The following is a 26,039-nucleotide window of genomic DNA, read 5'->3' as shown; positions in this document are numbered from 1 at the left end:
TGCTGTGCAGATGTGAACTTGACTTCACACCCTTAGTCTTTGATTTATACCTCTGAGAAATGAACAAACCTCTTTTGACACTTCATTTGTTCATTCAACTGCTATTGCTGAATTGGTTGCCCAAGACTTGACTTCTGTGGGCAGATCTGTATATGCTGTTGTAGTAATATTAAAAGTAGATATTTGAAAATATTCTGAATGTAGGTCTGTCTTGCGAATAAACCCCATTGTTATTTCCTATGACTACTTATACTTTGCTGTTTTCTGCATTTTTAAACTGCAAGTATTTTATGTTCTAGACAGTAACACTAGTGTCTCAGAACTCCAGTGAGTCTGTAATGTCCCTCTTGCATGGGGGCACCCCATTGTCTTGCATGGGGGCACCCTGTTCTCTTGCATAGGGGCACCTTGTTGTGTTTTTGGTGACAAAGCTCGGGCCGTATTCTTAATCCAGTTCATAAATACTTCTTTTGATACTGACAGGAACTTTTCTAGCTCTGAACTTTGCATTTTAGTAACCAAAATGCTTCAGACATTTTCAAAGTTGCACATGTTCACCTGCTTACATCAATAAATCATTTCAATTCATGAAATAAAGAACTGTCAGCCTAAAGATTATTATACAACCACTTTTTGCTACAAAATTTTTTAAAGGAAGGGGATGCTAGGCTGCAGTACGAGTACAACAGCATGCCATGCTAAGCAGTCTTTCAAGATACGTGTTGAGAGGTTGGACACTTCTAAGTAGGTTGATCTTGGGTCTAGGTTATCAATACCATCAAAAGGACCATTCTGGAAGAAAATGTATTGCCCTAAAAATCCTATGATCTAAGTAATCCAAAGCTTGGACAAGACAGAAGAAGAGAAACTCATTCCTAACAGAGATGTGAGGGACTCTTCTGTTCTATAGTGTTAAATCAATGGTCAGTCTACTTTTTTGGGTCCTAGCTGTAAGTCTTGGAAATTATTTTGTGAAGATAATAATCCATTTCCATTTTCATGAATGGAAGTATGAATTCTGCAAATCTGATTTCTCAGTTCATTCTTCCTGTAAGAAGATAAGAAAATTAGTGTAGTTGCTTATATGTGCTAAAAACGGACCAGTCATAAAAAAAAAAACCACTTTTGAAAAAAACTACATAAATGGAACAACAAAAGCAGTTCTTTATGTAAAAGAATAGAAAAATAGAAAAGTTTTTCACTTTCTGCATACAGTACATAGACCAAAAAGTATATATTTTTCTCAGTAGGAATACAAAAAGTAATTTTTCTTACTGTAATATAAAGCCTGAATTAAGTGTATCCTCCATTGCTGGTGAAATCAGTCATTTAGCAGTGTGTGGCCTCTGAAATTAGAATAATGTTTTCAAGAAGAGTTTAAAGAGATTTAGTGCTATCACTGCACTGTTAGTCGGAAATCTATTTTAAAGTGAACTTGTAATTTTTGGTCAGTTTATTAAATTCAAATAATCATTTTATTTGCAGTGATGCCTTAAGTCCCTAAGGGTTTCTTATTTTTCTAATATTTGTAAGCCTTGTAAGTTTTATAGGTAGATTTTAAAAGCAACAGTCCTCACTTCCTTGCATCCCTTTCCCTGTAGCACCCTTGTTTACACATTCCTTAACCCTCTTACCCCATTCTATGCTCCCTATATCACTCCTACCCACGAATCCAGTAGAAATGTTTAGTCTTTTGTCAAGGCAAGGCCTAGATTGTTGGCAGAACAGCATATCAGGGCCTGAAGAACAAAATGAAGTCAAGAACTGGGTGACTATGTACCCTTTGTGCTCTGATGATGGTGAAGGTGATGAAGTAGGTGGTCCCGAAATGCACCCCAGACCCATTTTCAGGGGGCAGACCCGGGGCGGTCCAGAGTAAAGGCCACAGGGTGGACACATCTGGGATTGGATGGATGGTATTATAAAATGTAACCTCTCAGGTACGGCCGGTGCGCGTCTTGTAACATCTTCTGCCTTGGCATAATAAACCCTTTCTTATCTCACCCCTAATTAACTGCTCCGGGAGATTTTTTTCAGCACCATAAATCCCACGGCAACAGCAGTTACACATATCATCAGTGAAAATTTCTGTAAGAGCACAGAAATTTGCTGTATACCTGACTGACATTATGTTTATGCAACAACAAGCTCTACATCTCTTGCTGAAAAGTTTACTTTTTTTCTTTTTGTGTACTCTGGCCTGTACCCACCATCACACACTAAGTAAGCTTTCTAAAAAAAAATTTTAAGAAGAAGGAATTGCACTGCATTCCTGCATATGTGGCTAAATAAGTTGGATATATTCGGGTATCACTGATCTTTAAATACTTTGTAGTAAACAATTCACTTTATAAATGCTAATTACAAATAATTCTCTGATTAAAACCATATATTTATATTTATTTTGTATTTAAATGTGCGTTGAATAACTATACTTAGATCCACAAGTCAGAATATGATGGCTCTGTATAATCTGATTTTGGGGTGGAAGGATTAATTTTCGTATATTTATATGCCATGCAAAGCTACATTTCTTTGTTGTTATACACTGGGTAAGCTAAACTTTATATACAAAGATGGGTTTAATTGTGATTGTTTTAGGAAGAGGACAGAGAGCATATTTGGAGCAGATATACTATAGATCTATATTTAAATACAGAAATAGATTAATAAGTAGGTATTATTCTAAGAAATGTTGTTATAGAAACAACATAGATAGATAGGCAGATAAATGGGGTTTAGTTTCATTGGTTTGCCTGCTACAGCTGGACTCCCTTTTTTAAACCAGTTCAAACTTATTATATTTTTTGCATACTAAGTAGACATATTTGAGAAGGACAAGTTCATCTGCAGACTAACCAGACATATTCTATTCACAGAAAAGAAAAATAGAGGATAATGATGGATATTCCTAATAGAAGCATCTGACAGACATTCCGTAAATTACTTTATTCCAAGACGTATCCATAAACTTGTTCTGTATATGCATTATTTGTTTTCTGTGTCTCCCTTGCTGGCTTGATTTCCTCTAATTAGAGGTCTGGCGAGGATGAAAAGGAGACTGAAGTTCAGAACAAATGACAGCATCACCATTATATAAGAATTATGCTTTATGCATCTGTACATATCATGATTGACAGTCATAGTTTTTGACTTGCTGCCTATGAATTTAAAGATATATTACATCGATATCTTTGTTTTTATTCTTATTCCATAAAATTACTTGTTCATATGTTTGAATAATATATTTGGAGAAGTACAAAATATTTCTCACACCATAAAGAATAATTGTTAATTTCTCCCAGAATAATGCAGATTATGATAGTTGATGTTAAAAAATGTTAATTTGCCATTGAATCAAGAAAAAAGTTTTTAAGAAAAGAAGGAATAATGGTAGACACTCCTAAATGGAAATGAGATCTTGAGTAATTTAGTGAGGTGTATTTTCTGATATTAAAGTTTCACTACAACCACATTTATTCTGTTTGTGTCTTAGTATTTCCTTGGATAATGAAGTCTCTCAGACCTTTGTCCTATTAAAAATTTACATTTGTGTCTGCTTGTTCATATAATTAAAGTTTAAGTTAAATAATCTCGCAATATCACCTTAATTTCTTCAGATTCCCAGAAGACATCACTTTTTAATATTTTCATTTCATCTGAAGAGAGTCCTTGTTCAGGTTAACCTTTCCATATTTCTTTAGCTGCTTATATTCTGCCTGCCCTCTCCTCTGTACTTTATCCTCTTATTCTACCTTTAGTATAATGAAATCAGTAAGACTGCCCCATGCCACGTTCCAGAGGTAGAAGACAGTCCTAAGACCTTAAGATTTCTGCCCAGTTTTAAGAGTCAGTCAGCAGTTATAACCTAAATTTTGTGTTAGATGGTAAATCATGTGTTTATGATTGTAAAATTCAGTCTTATTCCTTTTTTTACTTAGTTTAAAAATATATATTTCAAATTCAATGAAGCTAATAATCCTTTATTCTCTTTACTATCTAGCCTGTAAATAGAATAAAGACAAGAAAATGTGTTTCTAATGTGTGTGTAATTTATAGATATATACATTAAATATATATACAAATATAGAACTAGATCTATGTCTTTGTCACTAGGCTTTATAATAGGATTAATCAGAAGAACCTAAGATGAGAACTGAGAAGAGCATAATGCCCAGGAAGAGAGTAATGTCGAAACATTTAGTAAACAGAAGTAAAGAGTTTGACTTCTTGGGGGAAGGCAAGGTACACAGAGAATTGAAGTGCAATTTGTGGTGGGACAATGGTGTGCAGACTGTTAGAAAAAGAAAATGATAAGAGGAAAGGAAAGGACATTCAGCAACAGGAAATGGCAGCGAGGGAGAGTGATTCAGCAGCTTACCAGAGCCAGAATTAAAGGAGATCATGGTAGGTAGGGGCTAAGGTTTCAACGTGCAACAAGAGGAGAAAGGATGATGATTGGAGATTATTGGAAAAAAGTTAAAAAATCTTGGAGGGCAAGAGATGTTGGAATGAACATGGGTGAGTGCAGTGCACTGCATCCCTAAGAAGCTGGGGTTTTATGAATCAGATCTTTAACATCAGTCTTCCCAACAAAATGTACTGCCTTGCTGAAATCAAGATAACTCACTTACAGACCCATGTTAATCACTTTCTGTCATGTTCACAGAATGTGTTTAAAGAGTGTCAGCAGGGTAATGAGCAATCAGGGATAAAAATTGAATATAAATACTTCATACTGCACTACTTCTTTGGTGTTGTATCATCGCACATTTCTAGACTAAAGCTCTGTATGCAGTATTGTGGATTTTAATTGTGTTAAAGAGCCATGAAGAATATTTTAATGGGGAAAGAATAACAACAAAAGAAGCAAACAAGCTTCATTGTCCTCTCACGTTACTTATTTTGATCACCAAGGTAAAACAGTGCTAAATCCTCCTTTGACAGAAGGTCTTAAGGCCCCTTGAACTCGGTAGAACAGGTTATAGTGACAATAACGAACTGTATTTTTTCTCTAATTTAATTTCAGCAGTCTTTCTTTACCCTCTCAAACTCAGTCCAACTTTTTTTTCCATCTTTAAAACCTTTATTTAGTAGTGAAAGAATATCCCCTCCCTTTTCTGCCTGTTGAGTTGAAGGAATGTCATAAAAAGCATTCCTGAGCATCAAAATGACTGAGGTTATCTGATGGGTTAAAATATTTGCTGCACAGTCAACACGTATTTCTATCCCTCTCATGCAGAATTCATATAAATGAGAAATATAATCACATATTACACATACGTTTTCTTTTCTTTAATTTAACTTTGCATGACAGTGATCCTGATGTTTTATCTTAAAGTGAGACAAATGTTTCAGTCAGATTTTGGAAATTCTGCTGGTTCTCCAGTACCCTGTAAATGTCTATATTCAAATAAATGCATTAAAAATACATTTGCATAGGTGTTGTGACCTTTTGTATATATATATTTATTCTCCAGTAGCCAGTCAAAAAATTCAGTTTAGAAAGAAAAATGAATCTTATGTCTTCCTTGCACTTCTCATGCTCAATGATAACTTTAATATGATAACTTTTATATAACTTTAATATGCTCAATGGTAACTTTAATAGGTAAGGCTACTGACATATGAGGCTTGGTTTGGTTTGGCTCGGGTTTTTTGTATCTGGAAGCAGTTTTTACTGAATGAGGTGGGTGTAGGTGTCCTGATTTTAGCTAGGATAGAGTTAATTTTTGAAATTTTGAAACTTAAGCTAGAAACAAATGTAAAGTAACATATCACTTGAAGCGAAGAAATACACAAATAACCCCAGCTGGAGCCACCGACCATGGATATCAATCACACTGATTCAGGTGAAGAAGGGCAGATGCTGATGAGCCCTTTAGCAAACACCCCCACAAACATTGAGCCTTACTCTGTTTGAGGAAAGCAATCACTAATAACTACAGGGATGCTGGAAGGACAAGCACAACACATTCACAGGTAGATACTGGGGTGAGAAGAGGGAGTAGATAATGGATCATTAATAAGTAACAATCTTAACTTTTGTGAAGAACTTTTTGTTAATAATTTCTTAATTTTACTTATAAGTACTAATATTGTAATAGTGGTAGTAGTAACTTTATTGCATTTTGATTATTTTGCTAATTATTAGGCAAATAATAAAATCTTAGTTCTACAATTAATGGGTGTTTCCTGTTACCACTAACAGATTTTGAATATAGTACAAGTAGGATGAATGGTATTGAAGGGTGGACTACTTGCTATGAACATAAAGACATTGTCTAAATGTGCAGGGATGAAGTTAGGAAAGCCAAAGTTCACATCAGAACTATTGAGAAATTTGAAAAATCCAGAAAAAGGTTTCTGTAGGTACTTTGGTAGAGAAAGTAGGCTAATGAAACTATTGCTCGGTGAGCTGTGTGACCTGGTGACAAAGGGCACAGAAAAGTCTGAGACACTCAATGTTTTCTCTGTATTAGTTTCTGGTAAGGTTTATCTTCAGCTGCCTACATCTGTGAACCTAGTAGCACAGTCTCAGGCAGGGATAAAACACTACTTTAGAGCAGGTACTTCAGAAAATAGGGAGCGCTTCAGAAAATTGTTAATTCACAAGTGCAGGGCACCAGACAGGATGAATCTAGCAGTGAAGAGGGTATCAGTGTGAATTCACCATCTGTCATCTTCAAAAAGTCATGGCAATTGGCAGACCAGCCTAACTTTAGTACTGAGGAAGATTATGGAGCAGATCTTCATTGAAGCCATATGCAGGTACACGGGCAACAATAAGATGACCGGAAGAAGACAGTGTGAATTTAGAAAAAGCAAATTATGGTTGATCGACTTGATTGCTCTCTAGGATGAAGTAATTGCCTCCTTGGCCATGGGAAAAGCAGTGAATATATTTTATTTTTATTTCATCAGGATCTTCAACACTAGTCTCCCATAATATTCTTAAAGCCCAGTTGGTGAGACAGGATTTCAAACTGCCTGAAACACTGGGCTCAAAGTGTTGGGATCAGTCACACAAATCCAACTGGTAGCCTCTAGGACTGAAACTAGGGCCAATACTGTTTGTCCTCTTTATTTATTCAATGATGTTGGGATGACATGCACCTCCAACAAATTCATGGATAAAACCAGCTAAAGGAGAGTGGCCCATACTCTAGGATGTGGCTACACATAGCTGTTTAAGATGACCTTAGCAGTTTGGAAAAATTAGCCAAGAGAAACCTCGCAAAGTTCAAAAAGGCAAATAAAAAGTCTTGTATATAGGATGGAATAATGTCTTTCAAAAGTGCAGGCTAGGTTGATGGGTTGAAAGCAGTATTATAGGAAAGAATTTGCGGTACCTGGTGGATGGCAGCCTGAACATAAATCACTGTTGTGCCCTTGTGGCAAAGAAGACCAATCACATATGAGGCTGTATCAGGAGGACTGTGGCTAGCAGGATAAGGGAAATTATTATTCCCTTTGATTCAGTGCTTGCAGGACAGATTCTGAGGTCTTATGATCAACTTGGAACTCTCTGATATTCTGAAAATTTGAACAGACTGGAGCAAGTCCAGTGAAGGGCCTCCAGAATGGTAAGCCACTAGAGTACATGATACATAAGAAAGAGACCAAGAGAACTGGGTTTGTTCGAGCAGATGGGAAAAAAAAGAATGGAGACCTACTTTTTTCTTTAGTTACCTAATTGGTGGGTACAGAGAAGGCAGAGCTGGAGTCCTTTCAAAGATTAGTTGGGCATCATAAGGTCGTGAAAGTTGGAAAAGACCTCTGAGACCATCGAGTCCGATTGTTAATTCCGCATTTTGTTTTCTTAATTTCTGTAGGATGAGGTGGGAAGTGAAAGCAAGCTGTGTATACACACACACATCGATCAAAAATCTATTTGTTGGCATCTAGAATTGTCCTCTTATATAGTTCACTCCATTCTCACCTTTTGCAAAATTGGTCAGTCTTTTATCCTGGGAAAGTCACTGATTTTTAGAGTTATTGCTCTAAAACTACTTGGGCAAAACACCTTTTTTTTTTTTTTGGAAAAGGATATTTTGGCAACAAACCCTTCAGCTTAGTGCTTGGAAGCCGCAAAGTATTTAGCTTTGAAAAATAAGATTTTTGTAGAATCAGAGTGGTTTGGGTTGGAAGGGACCTTAAAGACCATGTTGTTCCAACACCCCGTCAGCAGAGATACCTTTCACTAGACCAGGTTGCTCAGAGCCCCATCCAACCTGGTCTTGAACACTTCCAGGGAAGGGACATCCAGAGCTTCTCTGGGCAACCTGTTATGGGTTTTGGGGAACCCCAAAAGTAGCACATCATTGGTTTCCTCTTCCCTGCAAGGCCACTTACACAGACATAATACAACAGGTAGTGACCAGAAGCTGCAACAAAAAGGGCAGTCAAGTATTACAGCAGGAACCCAAGAGAGCCTGTGAAAGCAGCTGCCTTGGAGCTATTCAGAACTTCACCAGAGCCATGAGCAAATGCAGGTAATGTGGCCCTGCTTTGATCAAAGGGCTGGACCATGTTGCCTCTAGAGAATTCTTTCAACCTCAATTATTCGATAATTCTTTGATTTTAAAAATAAAAAGAGAGGATAAGTAGGATTTAGGTCAGCTTCATATCTCAGATATTAGGAAATTAGAAATCTTACACTAATAATATGAGCTACTCATCTACCACTAACCAATGCAAGAACTTTTGCTGATTATGGAATAGTTTAGATGATCAATCCGGACAAAAAATTACCTAATTTACAGCTAAAGTGAAAGCAGTTGAATCCTACTTCCCCTAAAAGCATTCTTGTCACAGTCTTTTCATCAGCTTGGATGTACTACTGAACTTTTATTACTAACAAAGTCTTAATCCCACAGCTTTCCCAACTGGATCAGCACAAAACTACTCTCTTTTTTGACTGATTCATGTTTATACCACTTTTATTTAAAAATATCTATCTAGTTTCCTATCTCAAATTTAAAAATACAATTACCAGTTCTACTATCAGCTGATCCTTCCATTGATGCTGATATATATCTGACCTTCTCTTCCATCCAGAGGGTTGATTATATCACTAACAGCCAAAAAAAGCAACCACATAGTAGTGATCAATTCTCAGGCATTTGGTCTATCCAGATTATATTTCTGCCCATGACTGAATACTAGTGTCTGAAAATCAAAGTGACAGAATTAAAATTTTATAAAAATTTTATGTATTATAGATTTTATATATCCTCCTCTTGTAGCATTGGTTTTGTGTTTGTTTTTTCTCTAATTGAAAATATTTATGCTTTTCTGTAAACACAAACTTCTAGACGTTTTTCTTCGTAGTTTAAATACATTATAAAATTCCTGATAAATATTTTGGGTTTAGCAGTAAGGATCTAAACTCTCATTTTTTAGGGTTTTGTTTTTTAAAAGTGTTTAGAAGAAAAGGTATTGTCTAAAAAAAATAATTTTGTGGACACCTTCATGAAGGAAATGAAAACCTTGATCAGTTCCAGGCAGATCAAAGGCTGGAAAAAGGATGGTTAAGGAAATTTCTGGACTCTGATCATCTTGAAAAGTGATTTTTTTAAATTATTGTTGTTTTCTTTATGTGTAGGAACACAGAACTGACAGAGATCAAGGGATACTATTACAGTACTATCCATTCAGCTACACTTTGTGCATTATCTGAAAAATTTAATTATTCCAGATTGCTTTGTTCCATTAGTAGTTCATTCATCCGTCCACTGGGATAGGTTTTCTGCATTCTTGCTGATAAGCATGAAGTGGTTCCCGGAATAAATCTAAGGATTTTTTGGCTAGTACTATTTAACATTATCTAGGATGGATTCCAATATTCACTGTGTTTTTCTGCTTTTCCTGTGCTTGTTTGACATGAACACCATGACCGTGATGCTATTATTCATAAGCATTGTTTGATCCCTGCAAAATGGAGCAATATGCCTTGCTATCTCTAGCATAGTGCAAAGGATTGAATAAAGTGGTGATACTTATTTCCTGATTTCCAGATGACTGAGTTTTCCAGTGTCGCTAATACTCATGCACTTACAATTTCACTCAAACAAATACCAATCTTTTCTCAAAGGACTTCTCCATTTCACCCAGTGTGCACTCCTGGCAGCAGTAAATTGGTGATCAGTTTGCAGTGAGTCTTTGCCTCATTCTAAGGGAAAATGGAACATTTGCCAGAACATATACTTGTGTTTCTGACTTGCAAATCCAAAAGATATATAAATCCGTACACTGAAGAGGATTACTTAATTTCTTGTATTTAACTCCCAATTTTCTGCCAAAATAATAACTGAGGTTTTCTTACTCTTCACAGTAACTTTACGTCTATTGAAGCCATTACAGACAGCCTAGCGCCTCTTTGGGACGAGAGGTTAACTTTAACCCACTTTCTTGATATAAGTCTATATTTTTATAACATAATACATAAATCAAAATCAGTATTGTTTCATAATGTGTGAGCCTCACCATATATTTATGGTGTATTTATATATATATGAGTATGTGCATTTATATACATATGGATATTATCTGAGACGGATTTTAATATCTAGACTGGCACTTTGGAAACACTATAGCTAAAGATTCCTAGTTTTCCAGCATTACACTTCAATTTGAATGTTCTTACAGATTTCTAAAATGGAAATTAAAAACTAAGACAGAAAAAGAAATTGAAATAAACTATAAATACACTAACTTAAATTTTTTGGTACATTTTTTGCTTTAAGCTATTCCTAGTTCTCACCTTTAAGGTATTAGTAGGGAGAACCAGTTTAACCACAAAACTATTGCAAAGGAGCTGGGAAGTTTAGCTATTGCAAGATTAGCACAACTAATTATACAAAATTTACCTGTCAGCCTGGGGTGACAGATAACACAACTTTCTGCTAACCTTTCTGGATGCCTCAGACACTTCTCATTGTTGAAATAGTAAGGTAGAATTGAGGCTTCCCTACCTTGTCCCATGGCAATATAACAACATAATACTTGGAATTTCCTGTATGTCTCATTTAGGATAATGCTCAAAACTTCACAAAAATTGTCTTCAACTATTTTGCTTTTTATTCTAGATAAATGTTGCATTTTTTGGAGAATTTTTTTAGTTATAAATATTTAGCACAGAAGGTCCCAACAACTCACAGCCTAAGAATACACCCATTCTTTGATTAACATGACTATTTTCTGGTAAAAAGAATACCACTAAGGAAAGACAGTATCTGAAGAGTTTACTATATTGAGCTCATCACATAAGTCAATGGCCAAGAACTTAAAATGCCAATATTCTGAGGATACAAGTTAAGATAACAGAAGATTTTCAGCCTAACATTTACTGTGACAGAATGTTTACAAGATTCTTCCTAACAGGTCATTGAGGATGGTACAAAAACCTCTGATGACAAAGCCAGTCAGTGCAGCCAGAGAGGTTATAAACATTAGTGTTTTTTCAGGGTGACAAGAATCTGGAAAAGAGAAAGACTATGAGATGAAAAAATACAAAGTACAGAGACTGAAATGACAGTTATAAACATTGCGGATTGTATTCTGAGAAAGGCCACAATGTGTGCCAGCGAAGAGAATTGCTGGCTATCAAAGCCTTGGAGGGGGAGGGGAGAGGGAAAGAAGAAAAAAGAGTTGTATAAACTGCCTGATGGTAACTTTTCTCATACTTTGCTGACCTTGGCAGAAATATTTGTGGTACCTAATGGCAGCTCTTTTCACAGCTCAACAGGCTCCAGTATTCCCACCATACATGAGTTTCCCTAGTCTTCACTGTGCTGTCTGGAAATGACAAAATGAAAAAGTAGCCAGTTTTGACACATTTTTCCCCCCCAAAAGCAGTCAATGAACATTTGTTGGGTCATTTCTGATAGTCAGGAGCTATGGAAAAATAAATTTGTTCTGTATTTGCCACTGGCAATGGGTGGAATTAGAGGTAAAACAGATCTAAGAAGGGAGCTATGAATAACTCCCACCATCTATTTTCTCTTACTATGATACCGGAGAAAGAAGGAAAATGGGCTGCAAGAGTAAGGACTAGAAATACCATTAATAATTGCTCCACTACTAATCTCATAGCACTTTTTTGTTAGAAAAGTGTAAGCTTACATATAATAAAGCTAATAACAGTATGAGAAAGTTTCTTATCAGTTTATGAAACTATTGGTGCTAGTACTTCCCTCAAATATGCACATGCGTGGTATTTTCTTCAAGTGATAAGTATTAGATGTCAACTTTATTTTTACAACTTTCGTAAGATTTCCATGTAAAAATGAATCACAGAATCAAAGAATGGGTCCAGAAGGAAGAGACCACAGAGTGGGTCATCTAGTCCAACCTCCCTGCTCAAGCAGGCTCATCCTAGAGCACATTGCATAGGGTTGTATCCAGACAATTCTTGAATATCTCCAGTGATGGAGACTGTACAGCTTCTCTGGGCAACCTGTTTCAGTGCACAGTCACATGCACAGTAAAGCTCTTCTTCATATTCAGGTGGAAATTCCTGTGCATCGGCTTCTGCCTGTTGCCTCTTGTCCCATTGCTTGGCTGCACCAAGAAGAACCTGAATTCATCTTCTTAGCACCCTCCCTTATAGGCACCACTTATAGGCATTGGCAACATCTCCTCTTAGTTGTATATTCTCAAGGCTGAACAGGCCCATCTCAGTCTGTCCTCATAAGAGAGATGCTCCAGGCCCTTAATAAACTTTGTAGCCCTCTGCTGGACCCACTCCAGGAGCTCCATGTCTCTCTTGTACTGAGGAGCCCAGAACTGGACACAATACTCCAGGTGTGATCTCACTAGGGCTGAGGGGCAGGATCACTTCCCTTGCTGGCAATGCTCAAATGAAGTCCCTTTTCTCTTTAAATCAGCAGAAGTCTCAGTATCTCAGACACAAAATAAAGCTATTGTACTGTTTGAAAATGATAATTTATTAAACTTAATAAGTTACAAACCCAGTATATGTTGTGAATAACTCATTGCTTCTTTCCATAGAAAAGGATAAGAACAGACAATTAGTAAGGGAGGGTTAAAATCTTATGTGCTCTCACAGCTGAATAAAATCTAAACAAATAAGCTAATGTGATGAACACAAGAATTGCTTAACTAAAAATGGTGCAGTTACAAAATATTTGATTCAACTTAAGACTTAAATCTGATAATTAAATATATAAACCATGTCAGAGTTTAAATATGGCAAAAGACTAACCAGAACAAATACAATGATACCCAATCTCTAAAAAACTACAAAAATACTAAAGCAAAAACCTACTATGAGTCAGAAAGCACTATACAGGGAGAAACATAGAATATCTGGTCTTCAGGGAGCATAAATCCAATTAACAGTAACAGAGCATGCAAATTCATGCCAGCTGACAATCTGACTCCAGCTTTGGTCAATGAATTACTATTTTTTTCCTTATTGGTGTGACTATATATCTGTATTTTGAAGAGAAAATAACTGATATTACTTCCATTAAAAAGTATATTGTGCTTTGGCTGACTTCTCTGACAGTGACACATTGAGGACCTTAATGTAGGATTGTTTTTGTGGGTTTTTTTCTTCCAGAGGTCCCTGTGATAACCAAAAGCAGGTTTTCTGCTAAATGTCCTAATGGTGAGCAGTAAAAGTCCACTTATAAAGGCTCAAAAAAAATTAATCCTATCACTCAATACAACAAGGAAATACAGTACAATCCTAAAAGTGGCATAACTGACATATCTCTCTGCATTATAATGAATTACTGAAACTACATAAAAATAATTGAAGTATATACATTATTATAAAAAGAATTTCATAAAAATACCAAAACATCCACAGGCCCAGTTGAGATAAACAATTCATGGGGCTACAGATCCTTCAAAGTGAACAGCAACTCAAGAATGAAATAATTAACCATTACATTGTGAGTTATACAGTGTTAGAGAGCATACATGCCTTTCTTAACTTTACAGTATAGCGTGAAACCTCTTTTTCACATTAAAGTTAATGGTAGAACACCCATTGACATAAACACTGCCAGTATTTCATGCACTGTATTTATAAAGTATAGATCACATCTATCAATCACATGTAAAACAACTGATGTGACAACTTTAAACCAAATTTCTATGACATTTTTATTAATTGTTCCCCGGCTGGTCAATACTTGGAACATTGCATCTCAATGTAATGTTTAGGCCTTCTCTGACTCTCTCAGAGTCTAATAAATTGTTGGACTAACACAAAATTTCTTTAAAACCAATCACGAGCTTTCCAGTAATCCCTCTTAGTTTATATTGGTTAACAAAAGGCCAAAAGTTGTAATAATGTCAGGAGTAGCAAGACAAAAGAAAATTACCCTTTAGAGAACATTAAGATTAAAAAAATCTATTTTTTCTGGCAAACGTTAATTGAAATCACTTTTTGCTGAGTTCCTAGATGTAGCGATATTGCACTACTCTGTATACAAATAATTTTAAACCATGGTATTATTAATGTTTGCATAACTCTTGGGGGCTTTTGCTTGTGTGAATGACACTTCATCTGTCCCAGGTCTTAGACTACAGTCTATTTTCACTTACTTACTGTCATTGGGATGCCTTGATAAGAAAATTGACTAGTTCAGATTTCTCTTCCCTGTGTGAAGCAGAATGAGATCAAAACAAAGACAGATTGTAATCTTCCATGTGCTCTTTGTGTGTAAAATATTAATATTAATAGCCTTCAGAAAATGCTGGAAAACATATAGTGGCAAACTATTATTCACACAAGGCTATAAGGAGTACATATCAGAGAATTAAATGTAGTTGTACCTCGTGCTCCGTAATGACCAAAATATTCTCAATAGGTTGAAACTACAACTTGCTTCTTTTTTTTTCATTCATTGATTCTGAACATCTCTTCATATCAAATGTAGTAATATTGATATGATCTACAGTATCTGTTGTTCATGGTAGATAACAAAGTAATGTTTTATTATATTGTATGCATTGTGAAGGGACTTACCATGTTATAAATAAGGAAGCAGTCATGAATTTTGCCACATGGTTTTTAGTTATTGTTATTAAGCTGGTTTTTATATTGTAAATACTGTCAGATGAATTAATTTCAGAAACTGGATTCTGTAATTTACTTTTCCTAACACTGTTCCTTAAAATAACTTTTTAAAAGGTTTCTCTCGGATTTAAAAAAAAAATAATTATTATTTTCAATAGCCCATGTGAGAGAAAGTCTCAGCTTGTAGTCTCCACATTCTCATTAACGGTCGTCCAAAACTCTATGGAAAAAGATCTGCAGCTTATCTTAGAAACAGTACATTTTTCTAATTTTAAAAATCATGAGAAAAAAGACATTAAGATCTATGAAAATTGGTAAGTTTTAATACTGGTCCTTTTATTCAAAAAGGTTCAAGGATTAGCAGCAGGTGGTCCATGGAATACCGATGCAACATAATTTTAATATGCTATTTTATACACCATCTTACTTGGTTTTTTCATATAGTTGGAGATTCACATGTAGAGAGAAATTAGGATCACAAAAGGAGACTAGATTAGATGATCTGAATGTTTAATCTTTGATTTTTATCAGGTTATGCTAATTATGAGTTTAGTTATATAATCTAGTTGGAATGGGACACACCAGAGTCATTACGTACACATAATTGTAGGACAGATGTTTCAGTATGTAGACAATTCTTTACTCCCATGATAGTTTATGTCATTATGACTTTGAAAGAGGAGCCAGGAGGAAAACAAGATACAGGTGTCACAGGATGTGAACATTATTTGTTAAAGTGCAACAAGTTGAGCAACTATTTCAAAGGGGTACAATAAGGTTTCTGAGTATGTTATTTCTAGAGCTGTGAGCAGCTGGTAATTTAGAGTGATGAAGAGTTCAATACATCTTTGTCCCAGCTGATATTTATCTATCATGCCGTGTGTGACTAGATCCCAGTGGAGTATATATAATAATTAGACCTATACTTTCCTAACTGTCTCCTTGATTCGCTTGTAGGTTAAAGGGCATACAGTCTGAAACTCTGTTCTGTTAAAAACATATTAAATATGATATTAGTGGTCTAAAGCTATATACTTCCCCAGAGACTCCCACTTTTAATAACCTCCACGATAATAGATAAAGCAGAGGGCAGTAATCATTACTGAAATGGATTTTCTGGCAGAATTAGACATCACCTCCAGGAATCAATAATCATTTTAAGGTAACGGGGTGATTAAATGACCTTCTTTTTATTTTCCTTCATGTTGAGTTGGTTTTTATCTTGATTTAGAGTCACACAGCCAGAATAAAGATAAACAGAGGACTGGCATCATTACTGAATCACAGTGAGGCCTGTCCCTTATATAAGTAAAAGCATTTTACTTTAATGAATGCCCAATCTGTGAGTTCTGAAGAATTACAATAAAAATTCTAGATGCAGAATATATTAATGTATCATACCCCAGGATAATTCTTGTTTTTAAAAGATTTGCACCTTTAGCTTTGCTGCAGCAGGTGCTATGTTTTTATATTTAGTAATTTATTGCTCTGGAGCTTCCTTGAGGATGTCTGTGTCTGTGTTGAATGCTAACACTTGCATTAATCCTTTCTTCTACATCCTCCTGGTCTCTGTGAAGGAGTATTAGATGACTACATCTCTTTCTTTCCTCAGGAAGGAGAGGGATTGAGAAGTAGCTAACTTCAGTATGTTAGCTACAGCTAACCAGATAAGATTGTTGCAAACTTGACTTTAAATTCTTGTGAGGTTTAGTTTCACTTCTTGAAATCCAAGATCTCTGGAGTTTTTTTCCCTATCTTATGAAACATACCCTGTGGTGTTTTTTGTTTGGTTTTTTTTTTTTTATTTATATGTTTGTTTGTTTCTGATATAAGTAGAGAAAGGGATTTAATTCCAACCAAAAGATTAGAATACTGCATGATGAATGTCCAAAAAGTATTGTACAGAACAGAAAAGTCAAGAATGATGCTCACAGAAAACCCCACAAAAAGGATTGTGTTGTCTATATCAGTTCGAACAACTGGAGAGGAGCATATGATAATAGCATATTACAATCCTAAACATCCACTGGTCAGATTATGTGACCAATACATCTGTTCTAGAATAAGTAGCAGTTACAGTATTGAGGCCATGTTGCTGAGAACACAGCTGCATTGGGCAGGGCACGTCTCCAGGATGAAGGACCACCACCTCCCTAAGATCTTGCTTTATGGTGAACTTGCCACTGACTGCTGCAAGAGAGGAGCCCTAAAGAGAAGACGCAAGGACTCTTTGAAACAACATCTCAGCCATGACCATATTGATCATCATCACTGGTCTACTCTGGCGGGAGGCCTGGAGACACACCATCTATAACGCTGCTGTTTCCTTTGAGAACGCACGCAGGATCACTCTTGAGGAGAAAAGACAACGCAGAAAGAATCGTGTCTTGCCGATACCATCCAAGGAGTCTTTCTGCTGTGCCTTTTGCAACCAGACTTGTCTATCTCATCTTGGTCTTTTTAGCCACCAGTACACTTGTAGCAAATGCAGGTAGAGCCCTTCCCAAATCTTCGTTCACGAAGCCCAGCCATGATGATAATACAGTGCATAATTCGTAGAGACAGTTGTGCTTGCACAGTACATGACACTCTCCATTAAAAGAACTGTTTAAGGCTGATTATTGAGCACCTATTAAAACTTTGGTTTTGGGTTTGATTGGGATTTTTTGCAAAATCTTATTTTTAGATCTAGAAAAGCACCTTTGAAATTGAGTTTAAGTTTCACTGAAAAAGCAAAAGTAACCATTTAAAATGTGGGGTTTATCTCCATCCTTTTAGAATAAAATGTATGTGCATTTCAGGCATTTATTCTGGGACCCTACAGGTCTCATCCAAAACCAAACAGCAGAGTATCGTGCCCTCAGCAGAGAGGAGTCAATACTGATGAGGCAACTGCAGCAGAAAAAGAAAACAGTTGAGTGACATTGATCTCCCTCATTCACTCCGTCTCCAAACTCCCATTTACTCTTGCAAACTCTTGCAACGCCTTTCAGTCCCTGACTTCTCTGCTTTTCTCCTCTGACTGTGCCAGATGTCATGAGAGCTCCTTAAACTTCAGAAAATGCTCTGAGGTAGAGAATTAAGACAAGATAGACATTTTTTGTCCCCAAAAGGTAGGAAACAGCAGCTTATCTTTGCCAGTACAAGTTTCCCCTGAGGCAGGCTCATTAAACCAGATGAGAAACTAACTGTTAAAAAGTTAGAGGGCTTTGGATCTGATGTACAGTAAGTGGCTGTGAAGGCAGCAACATAATGGTTGCTTCTTTTTTTTTTTCTTTCACAGAAAAATAGTCCAAAGGACTAAATGCAACTAGCCCTATTACATGCCAAGATTCATGAACCAGAAATCCCAGGATTACATTTGCTGCAGATAATTTCAAATACACTCCCTTCTTTATATAATTATAGATATTCTTTTAAATTTAGTCCATACCAATACCATATTCTGATGAAATACTCATGGAAGTAATTATTTAATTCTTATGAATTAATTAAATAATAATTACATGGCTTTATATTGCCTGATTTCAGACATCATAGCTAAGCATTGAAGCTAATATCATAATCAATAGAGAAAAACAAGCATCAAAAGTTTGGAAGAATTTACCCACTGACTATTGAGTCAGTCCAGATTTCAAGCTTAAACTAGATAACAATGTTTTAGAGAGTTAAAGTCAGGTGAGAAGAATCTTCACATGTAGGTCTCCATATACTTCTTTTGAGACCTTTTGTTTATATTGCAAGAACATGAATCCTGATAGCTTCCTTTCCAATCCCATACCCAATTTATTATTAGACACAAAATTTTATTGTAGAGCAGATCTTTATAAGGTCAGGATGTTTGAATGGAAAGTTATGAGATCCATACCTCAAAAATATATATTATAAATATAATATCTTTGTCTAGAAGATTTCAATAGACAAGAATTCTTGTGGTTCCAAAGAAACAAGTCTGTCCAATAAATTATACAGATAGCGTAAATCATGAGCTACTGTTAATTATCTTGTAATGAGATAAAGAAAGGAATGATGAAAGCATTTAATTTGATCCCCTTCATACATATTTTTTGTACGAAATTATAAAAATGAATCAGTAGCCATTACTCCATTAAACGTATGACTCACTACAATATCAAATGAGTGCTATTTTCTATGTTTTAAATCTTAAGGTTTCAAGATTCTTCTGTCACTGTCTCATCCATGCAGGCATTCATGAATCCTCTTATGATGTATTAGGCAAAGAAAATTAGCTTTATTTAACAATACCCACTATTCCCTCAACAAAGTGGAGATAGGTCACTTCTGACCTCCATTATCACTCTCAGCTTTCCAGCTCTACCCACTGCTTTACAGCACAGCACAGGACAAGCACTGCTTGTCTAGCCGATGTACACCACTTGACCGTGCAATGCTTTTTAAAGAAAGAAACAAAGTGATTAATTTTGGAATATACAAATATTCTAGCTGATACGTAGAATGAGTTCATGCCTGGTGGAAACATGGTCTGATTAGTAAAATAATTACGAGTGTTTTGATGCAAATAAATCACAAATTATGTAACTTATTCTCAAGTTTTATTTCTCCCACCATTTATTTCTTATTTATCTCATTATTTCTCCTTTCTGAATGTATTATTTTAAATCATTTTTACAGTAACATGATAGAACAGAAACTTAAAAGAATTCACAGGAAAGTTGAAAATTATACTTGTTACATATTTTCGATAATTAATCTATTGTTTCATTGTTTTAATGTTACAAGACTGGAATCTGGCCGACATCAACAAAATAGTTTTAAATGCCTGTGGAACCTAAACAAAGTTGTATCTATGGAGACAAGGTCTGATTTTTAGCTTTTTTTTCCCCACAAATAAGCAAAATCAGTACTACCCGCAGTAACTGTGCAAATCAAGTTACATTTATGAGACAAGTGCATGAATGAAGCATGTGTTCTGCGCTGTTTAAAATATTAAAAATAAATGCTAAGACAGTTCCGGAACTTAAAATTGTAACATGCCACATGAAAGGATTAAGTAGTCTAAAGAGCCACCAAAGTTTGCATTCACAGTCAAAAAACTTATATAACCTCAACATGAAAAGTACTTAGGAAGACACTAAAAGGAAAGAAAAAAAATAAAAGAGAAACAAAGTTTACATAAATTTGGTTGATATTCATATAAAACTCACAAAGTGTCCATACAGCTGTCTTCACAGGATTTTATTATAAACTGTAGGAACTTAAATTGAATTAAACAAAATATGGATTTATATATTAGCTTATAGAATTTTCTTAAATAAAAATGATGAATGGAATTTATAGTTATACATTCCTTATTAGTAAATAAAATAATCATTCTCTGATTGGAGGAAAGTCATCAATCCTATTTCAGCTGTTAGTGAAATATTTATTATAAACGTAGTTTAATTCATGTGTGTATTACAGTTTTCAGAATGCTTTTAATTTTTCTATAAAAGTAACTATAGAGGGTTTTTTGGTCTTCTATCCCATTTTTAAAAAAAACTTGTTTGTTTTCTATTTTCTTTCATTGCTCAGAGCACAAATCCTCAATATTCAACACACATAACACAATGGCTATTTGGAGGACTAATGTAGTCATCAAGTATTTTAAAGCAGTTTAATGTGTGGGGTTTATGGGAATACATGTAAACACAGTAGTATAAGTTGAGAGAGAAGGAGACTTTCTATAAGTAGGTTATGCATTATTGGATAACTGGTTTCAGCTGAACTGCAGTGGAGATCCTATCTTCAAGTGTATGCCGTAAATGCAGTGCCAAAAAGTAGGAAGAAATGTGTCTGGCAACCAGACAGCAGTTCTATTCGGCATTTATCCAAAACTTCTCAGACTTCAAGAGAAGAGATAGACTTTAGTAACCGAAACATTATTCATGGTCATGCACTGTTCTAGGTTTCTGCATTTAGGTGAGCAACTGGGGGCCTAAATTCAAAAGCACAATTCAGTAAGAACCATGAGGCTCGGTTGTGAGTTTTGTTCCTTATTCAGCTACCATATGATGAATATAGACTATAAAACCCCCTTTTTGATGCCATTTCTCAATTCCTGATTCAATCTGATTGCAGTTCTAGGAGCAAAAACCATTCTGAAATGAAATTTAATGGTGGCAAAATATGGACTAAGTCTTCCACAAAGTTTGAAGCTAGCACTTAGGAAAAAAAGAGGTTCTTTTGGAGTATACATAGAACAACTGCTTCCTTGCAAAATTGAATTAAACAAAAAGACATAAGCCACTGAAGAGGTTTAACCTATAGTCAGTGATCTCATTTTGCTTCTACAATATGTAGCTAAAAAAGCGGTCTGTAAAAACTCTCAAATTGTCTGGAAATTTGAAAGGGACCATTTTTCTAATTCTAGTTTTTAAAGCTTTATTTTATTTGAATTTAGTCTAATCATAATATTGAAGGAGAAAATGTTGTCAACACAGTAAAAAATAAGTTTTATTAATCCTAAAATCAGAAGCAGCATTAATAATTTATACCACCATTACTGATTTATGTCAGATACAGTTGTAGTGTGTATGTCAACAGTATTTTCCCTCCTTGACTCTAATAGAAATTAATTAAATGTATATCAGGATACAATAAAATTGATATGGTAATTGCAGAGAAGTATAAATACAGAGACATGAGAGAGAACCTTCTGAAGCTTCACTTCTACTGTGGGTACTGTGTCTGAGACTCTATGGTCACCCAACCTGATTTATCAACAAAATACTTTACAGCCTCATTCAATCTCCTCTTTGCAGTTAGTATCTCTATTTCTGTCAGGCTTGTACCCAAATCCTGACATCAGTCAATTCCTCACATCAAAATTCATAATAGTATTAGGAACTGCTGACATATACAGAGTGGCAGATGCGTAACTTTGGTTCTATTACTTTCTTTCTAGAATGCTTTAGACCTTCCTTCTCCACTTCATACCTCTCCTACACCTGGTACAAAAGCAACATAAACAGCCTCCTAGTAGCCTACAAAGAATGGCAAATCTCCCTGATTCTCATCCATCGCATTCACATGACACTCTCCCACCACCAACCTGCCCCCATCAGCTGTTTGCTCTAATACGTTAGATAGAAATGTGAAGCAGAAGGTGGGCAGGGCAAACATTTGCAGGAAAATAATGTTGTCAGCTGTCTCTGCAAGATTCAATAGAGGTTTTTTTTCTGAAAGCAATAGAGGCTTGAAAATGCATTCTGTTCTCTGCTGTCAGTTGGAAATGGTGCCGTCAAATCTTTTGTTATGGCAGTGACAATTTCTGTGTTGTCTGTGTTGACACAACCCTCACACTGTCCTTGGCTAGGTGAGTCTGGCTTTCAGCTCTGATGAAAAGAAATGAAGTTCCAAGTAATTTATTTCTCATTCTATGAATGACAAAAAGCTACAGCCTGCTTAAAACCAGTGGTGGGTTTAGCAAACTCAGAAATTTTTTTCCTGTCAATATGTGAGTGAGGGATAAAGTGTATCTGTGCTCAGTAATAAGCTAGACAAGCTAGGGTTATGATAACCCCTAAGAAATGTTGTCTAAATTTTGTTTCTTTCTCAGCAGTGTTTTTTGTTGGGTTTGATTTAGGGTTTTTTTCTTACAGATGAATGTTCATCATAACTAGATTTTTTAAAATGAACATACCAGTTCTGCTGAAATTTTTAAGAGAAAGGATTTTCCTAAGCCAGCTGGTTAGTAGGTGTGAGTCATGGACAGCATGCAGAGAGAAATACTAGGGTGTTATAATGATATTCTGTTGAAAAGTGAGTGAAAGAAGTTCAGATTTCTGCTTTGTTTTTCCTCTCAGTGACAGATGACTGTTTAACCCCCAATCCACCATGATGTGGGTATCGCTCATGTTGGACCTATTGATTTTGTGTAAGTCAACATTCAATAGCACAGAGACATGGACAATTATCTTTATTATTAATGCTTTTACAGTCAGACTAGTCACTATTAAGGCCCTAACCATAGGTATGAAAAATTCTTCATACAAAATGTGTTTTATCTCAGGATGGAATTATAGAGGAAAAAAAAAGTAAAATCCAAGAGGCTTGCTAACTATCCCCATCAGCCATATTTAAGAACATATGTTTCTGCAGCATACTGATACTCAAAGCTTCCAATTACTTTACTGTGAGTACTGCATATATGCTTCTTTGCAGTGTTTGGCTGTTAAAGAGTATACAGCGTTCTAATTCTACTTTAGAAAAAAAAAAAGAGAAATAAACAGCCTTAATTAACACCTATTGCACAAGATCTGCCAACCTTCTGTGCATAGGCAGTTAATAAAAAAAGGCAGGAAACTGAAGGAATAGTCCATGCACATTTATCCAAACTAAGAGACAAACTAGGAGTAGCTGGCATTGGGCTTTAACAGAATAGCATAATTGCTTATCAGGATAAGAAAGGTGAGTGGCTAACCACTGCCAGTGAGAATTCACTCTGTTCCCTCAGGAATCTGGCTGTTTTCCTTGGCTGCATGTTTTATTTTTAACATCATTGATATATTCTTATAAGGTTAGCAGGTTGCAGAGCAAACTGTTGAATTCAATTTATTTTTGTTTTCATGAAAAAACTTTATCCTCTGAGAATTCATTTCACAGGATTTCTCCTCTTCTTTTCCAGTGACTGGCAGCAGGGACACTTGGCTGAATGACCTTTTCTGTTTAGCTGGGTTGAGAGTATACTCTCATACTAGAAAGACGCTTTGTTTCATTTTTCCTGCTATGGTTCTACTGAAAAGTTAGAATTCAGTATCTGAATTAATCTTTGAGATTTTAATTATGTTTGCTGTAGCAATCTGCCTCCTCACCTTGGGAAGGCTGGATATTTACAGAGTCCATAGATTCTAACTTAGCCAAAATACTTTGAAATCAATTAGTTTTGCTTGAATGAGTAACGCTAAGAAAAGACGTTTAAGATTGAAGCGTAGTCAGCACATTCCAAATACTGGAGTTATGACACTTTGTTATAAACTGGTATATATCCAATGCTTTTAAATAAATGTTTCATGTGTAAACGGAGTAGTTTTATTACACCAAGATCCCCATTATTCCAAATCACACCTTCATGTCCTGGTGCCATCATGTGCAAGTTGGTAATTTTTTCATCTAGATATTAAAGTAGCTGGATTTTTAGGAGGTCAGTGAGATGTACCTGTATGGAACAACTCTTCAAAATAACACCACTCTGTAAGCTCATTTCTGATGGAAATACCCAGGGCATGGATACTCTTGAGAGGAGCTGCCTATGATCCCAACTTTGAGCTTTCTTTAATTGCTGATTCTTTCCCCCTTCTTAAGGATCAATGCCTGGAAGAGGGATTTTTTTAAAATTTGTTAAAATTTAATTTATTAATGTATTTTTTTTTCTTGTCTGACAGTTGTTCATTCCAGGGACAAACCTGGGTGTCAGGATATGAGGGAGATTAAGGTGTCTAAATGCTAGCACCTAATTCAGCCTGGGAGTTTCAGCTATCAGGGAGATACAATACCTTTTTCTAAAATCCCACAGAACAGCTATGTTCAGGCAGGTAAATCTTTTACACGGTGTCTTACACGCGTGTTCTTTTGGTTTCTTAGACAGTAGAGTGTGTAGTTTAATAGCCTAGGTGGTCATTGGGTGAAAGTTTCTTGTAGTGTTTCCTGCTGTCATACCTGTGTTCCCACCACCTTGCACTTGTAGGGAGGTAGGATTAGCCATATAGGTATCAGTGAAGGCTTGTATGTACTACTCCAATATTTTGTCCTGAATCTGTCAGCACCATTCAGAAACATAATCTTGCAATATATATTGCATCTTCTATATTCGCGTGCTGTTTCAAAACATGATGTGGTAGTAAATCTGTGTGAAGAGCCTGGCTTTGTGAGTCTGTAACAAATGAACAGTTTTAAATAGTATGTTGTGGATCATTTAGCAGAACACTCATCAGCTTCCTAACACTTTTGCCCATCTAAGAGGGTTTTGCCTATCATCTCTAAAGCTGATCTTCAGCGGGTATAATATATGAAGCAAAATTCTGCATGTACAGATTGCCTGTCATCCTCTTTAATGCTGTCAAGTTTTTTCTGAGCCCAGTTTTATGATGCAGGTGAAAAGGCCTAATTCTGCCAAATAATATAGCATCCACTTCAACGTCGAGAGTTGGCTGATGCAGCCTTTTCTTGATTTCTGATATGCTTTTCATATCAGTGATACTGTAGAGAAATACACTAAAATTTTGTGTCTTGTCTTTTATACTATTCTTATGAATTCTAAAATTTTTAGAAAAGGTAGCTTGAAAAAGCGGTTTTGAGGACTAGGCTGTGCTTCGATTAGTGTTATGTCATGGTGCTACAAAAAGTTCAGGACAAAGTTAGAGGTTTTATATATTATAAGACATCTATTAAGGAAATACGTTTTATAATATATGTCTTATATATGTTATGAAATACATGTCGTGAAAGCATTGCTGATAGAAAGACATGTAATTTGGAAGGTATACAAAAGTTAAAAAATAAAACCATGGCAATGCCTATGAAATGTGGGCAATGTACTGAAATGCAGTTCAGTACTGTTCAACTGCAGTTTGATCCATGTAGAAACTAAAATCAAAGGAAAAAACATGGAACACAGTGAGGAAATGTAATTCAGAAAAACAACAGAAACAGAGAAAGGACATAAATGTACTGGTTGCTAAACTAATTTTAGGTCCTATTCTGAATACTGGCATCCAGAAAATGGATGAATGTTCAGCTGAAACATGTCTTTCACAGCCCATATATATCTCAAGTAGCTTAAATGGCAGGTATCTTTGATGCAAATAAGGTAATAAGGTCACATTTTACTGCTTTACTTTCCCAATTTAGTAACATTATTCCTGCCTTTCTAATCAAAAGTTTCAACATTTGCATCTCTAGATCAAACTTGTCTGCTTTTGACTTTAAATTTTTTTTTTTTAAGGCTGAAACTGGGGAGACT

This window comes from Chiroxiphia lanceolata, chromosome 3, assembly GCF_009829145.1.
Source record: "Chiroxiphia lanceolata isolate bChiLan1 chromosome 3, bChiLan1.pri, whole genome shotgun sequence".
NCBI lineage: Eukaryota > Metazoa > Chordata > Aves > Passeriformes > Pipridae > Chiroxiphia > Chiroxiphia lanceolata.
The sequence above is the reverse complement of the archived record's forward strand: the minus strand, read 5'-3'. Positions refer to the sequence as shown.